The 4,345-nt window shown below is 42.3% G+C and overlaps 1 long non-coding RNA gene across 1 annotated transcript; it reads right to left on the reverse strand.

Annotated features, from left to right (window-relative positions):
• Nucleotides 1-312: 312 nt before the first annotated feature.
• LOC116221552 lies at nucleotides 313-4,023 on the reverse strand. The gene is made up of 3 exons (XR_004164189.2): nucleotides 3,798-4,023; nucleotides 750-3,202; nucleotides 313-353 (listed from the first exon to the last, which is right to left on the reverse strand). It is a non-coding gene; the product is annotated as an uncharacterized LOC116221552 (long non-coding RNA).
• Between the last annotated feature and the right edge of the window lie 322 nt (nucleotides 4,024-4,345).

Genomic DNA, 4,345 nt, shown 5'->3' on the forward strand with positions numbered 1-4,345 from the left:
GTCGGGTGATTGCAGGGAGATAGGTGCCTGTCTTCAGGTGCAGTGTCTTGCTGTGGTCAGTCTAAATTAATTGAGTCTTGATGTGTTCCATTGAGTAGACCTGTGGAAATATACTGCAAAGCATATACTTGTTTTAAAAACATGATTACTAACACCATTCAAAGCAAGACCTGTTTAGGATAGCCTCCACACAAGGTTAATGAAAAATAAAAGGATGCTTAGATACTTTTAAATAACAAATGTGTATAACAGACATGTGTGACAGACATACAAACTTCACAGGGACATACATAGAACATGGTATACATATAACATACATTTAAAGGGGAAAATGGAGAGACAACCAAACTTACCTGTCCCCTTACAAAAAACAGTAAATACAACCTGTGGAAGTGCGTACGTCTAACCCCAGGTGTGCGCTGACAGATTGCACGCCGCACTTGGGAACCGTAAAGGACTTCCTACAAGCGCAACACACGCACTGCTCGCTGACCACACCTGTAAGACAGTAAAAACAAGGCACATCTTTCTAACCCCAGGTGTGCGCTAACCACACCTGTAAGACAAAGTCTAACCCATGTGACCGGTGACAGAAGCAAGGCACGTCTAACTCCAAGTGACTGGCATTGACTAGGGAACGCCAGCAGCAGGGCACAACTTCACCTTATCTAACCGAACCTGTAAAGCTACAGTACAACGCATTTAACCCCAGGTGTCCGCTGACCGAACCTGTAAAGCTACAGTACAACGCATTTAACCCCAGGTGTCCGCTGACCAAACCTGTAAAGCTTTATTTTAACGCAGACCTACGAGACGGGGCAGTAGCACCACGCCATCTGGCTTAATGCCATTGATACAGCTTAAAGTTCTTTCCGTAACACAACTATGTGCTGTCCAGTCACGACACCACAACGTGTATGCGTCTGTGGTAAGGGCGTGGAACACTGCTTTGTCTTGTGAAGACAAAAAAAACCAGAGTAAACTTCTACAAAACAATAACAGATACTGGTAGGTTGTCAGACTACAGAGAAAATAGAAACTACTTACAGTGGAACGTTGTTTGTGATCTGCAGCAATCACTGCAACGCGCGTATTCACAATCTACAAGAAAGAAAAAGAAATTTGACGACAACATGATAGGAAAAAAGTAAAATAAAAATGTATTTCTAAGTTTTACTTACATCATCGGTCAGCCAGTTGAACTCTGGGCCTGCCAGACTGTCTAAGTCGCGCAACGTGGCACGACAACTTCCAATGCTGATCAAGACGCGTATTTGTCCACATCATTGCGGATCTGTTGCGTCAGTACCTGATGGATTGGAAGCATGTGTACAGAAGTTACACATAATGTCCACCCCAAACTACTACTAAATGGAAAAGATGGTTCACCATGGTAGACTATAGACCATTTTACCTTTGCAGAAAAACAGTGAATGAGTTAAATAACCAACAGATCAAAAGAAGAAAGCAGAAGAAACTAATACATTGAAACGAACACTAATACATTTTAGAAAATGTACCTCGTCCTCTGAACTTATTTAGAGAATAGGAATATCTGAAATTGGGAAAAACACACACACAAACACAAACCATTCAGCATCTACTATACATATACATCTATGTATGTACAAATATGTTTGTTCTCTGTACAAGGTTGTGCCCTCACCTGTGTCTGCTGCCTTGCTGTGTGTGTGATCAACATCTGCACCTTTTAGGAAAAAGGAACATGAAACACATTCAACACTCTACATTGAACTTGACATGACAGTACATATGTGGAGATGTATAAATGAAGAAATACCTACATTCAGCACCTACAGCTTCCATCGAGATGTCGCACAATACACTCAATTCCTGGACATCAGAAGCGATGCCGACATCTTGGGCGTGTCTGTTCGACGAACATATGGCTTCAAATGGCAAAACATTTGGCAAAACGAACATTCACCATCTGACTTCACTTTGAAAGACCCTCACTGTCAACAGATCTGGACACTCTTTTGGCTGTCATGGACTCCACCTTAAACGGTCCAGCCCAACGTTCATTCATCGCATTTCCTAACTTCACCGCTTTCTTGGTCTGCCACGAGGACCTCATCGCCCTCCTTGACATCAAAGCATTTAACATTACGCCTCTGCTGGGTTTCAAACTGCAATTTCTGTCTACCCTGGGCAATTGCAATGTTCTCCTGAACCTTGGCATGAACTTTGGCAAGTGAGTCTGCCCTCCTCTGCAGCGTCTCTTCACTGTTCGCGATCTCAGTCATCTACATTTGGATCGGCGCTGCTGCCGGGATGAACCCGATAAATTGCAAAATATGGGCTTACCTTTGTGGAACGCTGCTTCGAGGTGTTTATCGAATAAACAGCGTGTTGCAGATAGACGTCCCAGTCATTCTGCTCCTCATTACAGTACTTTGCAAGATGGCGCTTAATGTTCTGGTTTGAGCGCTCATCTTGCCCATTGCTCTGCGGGTGGTAGGCTAAAGTTACAGCATGCTCTATCCCAAAGGTTTCAAAAAGAGCTTTGTTACAGTCATTAACAAACTCTCTTCCCATATCAGTGATAATCTTTTTGACACCACCCTGTGCCAAAACAGTTTGTGTCACCATAAGTCCTACCCCTGGACCGTTCTTGCCTCTCAGAGGCCTAGCCATGACCCACTTGGAGAACAAATCAGTAAAACTTATGATATGGGTGTAACCCTTGGATGTCGTTTTGAGCGGCCCAATTAAATCAACTCCCATGACCTGCCAGGGACCCTGGACCTTAATAGGGTGTAGCGTAGGTGCTACAGTCTTAATTCTGTCATGGCTCACAGGCACCAACCCAATCCTCTACATCCTTTTTCAAAGTCAGCCAATAAAAATTCTGCACTGCCTTCTGTGTGGGTGCTCTCCAGTGGCTGCACTGTCATGGCACTCATACAGTACCCTGTCCCTCTCCTCAGGAGTACGTACAACTAGACGTCTCTTACCTGAATTAACATAGTACAACTTACCCATATCTAACACATACTGCTTTGCTGCTCTACCGACAGAAGACATCTGTATCCTACTACTCCCTAGTTGGTGGGAACCATTTGCAAGGTAATAAAATATAGCGTCCAGACGTGCAAAACTCTCCATCTCTCAAGGATGTCTAAATAAAACACAATATGTCACTTACACTTCACAAACACACAAAACACAACGTAGCACACTGTCACAAACGAGAAGAGGGAGAGAGAACATGACAGCATTAGTTTGGTGAACACATAGAAAGTCTGTAAATGTTCATGTATATGTCTGTAAATGTACATGTATATAAAAACATGAGATTTAAATCCCTGATCGCTGCATTTAACGTGCTAAATGTCATCCATAAAGTTTTGGCGCGCAGCGCAACCTAGCGCTTTATTTTCCCTCAGGTAAGGTAAGGCACTGCCCACAGCCGTTTGACAGCAGGCTATGCTACAATGTACAATGTACAATGTCATTAACACATCGTGAAAAAAGAGCAAAAACATCGAAACTATTGCAATAGCACCGGGAGATTTAAATCCCTGATCGCTGCATTTAACGTGACTGATTCGTGCCAAATGTCATCCATGCGCACTGACCAGAAGCGTTTGACAGCAGGCTATGCTACTGTGGGCTAACATTACTTGTAAGAAAAATTTCACGAAATTAAAAGTGAAGGTCCTCTATTTAATAGCATGGGCAACTAAGCATATAGCACTACTAAAGGGAAGGCTCGCTGTTGGCGACTTGTAACATTACCTGAGATTATTTGTAATGCAAGTAAATCAACTTACCTTAGCTGGATGGGGATGTGTAATCTGCTGATGAAGTTTAGGTAACTTCAACAGAGGCTTTTGTCTTCAAAAAGGATCTTTTGTCTTCAGGTCTTCATCTTCAGGTCTGGAAGTTTTCAAGTCTTTCAAACTTAGTCAGCTTGCATAAATGACTGTCATTTAAGCTAACCAATGAACTATTTTTTTACAAAAACCTATCGATTGTGTATGTATGTGTGTTTGTAAGAGTGCTAGCTTGAGCTAACCAAACACAGTACAGTAGCTAGTTAGCTATCGTAGCCATGTCAGCCTATGTAAGATACTGTAATTTAAGCTAACCAATTAAATAACTTTCACACAAAAAACCCATCGATTATGTGTGTTTGTGATGTGTAACATATATCCTTTATCAATCACTCTCAGTTTATGTTATTTAACGCTACAGATTACACCTAACACACGTGTAATTCAGTTGCTATTAATGTTGAACAGCAACGTTAAACGTGACACCACATTAAATGTCAGGCAAACGACGTTGCAGCTCAGAGGGAAAAGTAGAGGTCCTGGTA

This window comes from Clupea harengus, chromosome 8, assembly GCF_900700415.2.
Source record: "Clupea harengus chromosome 8, Ch_v2.0.2, whole genome shotgun sequence".
Lineage (NCBI taxonomy): Eukaryota > Metazoa > Chordata > Actinopteri > Clupeiformes > Clupeidae > Clupea > Clupea harengus.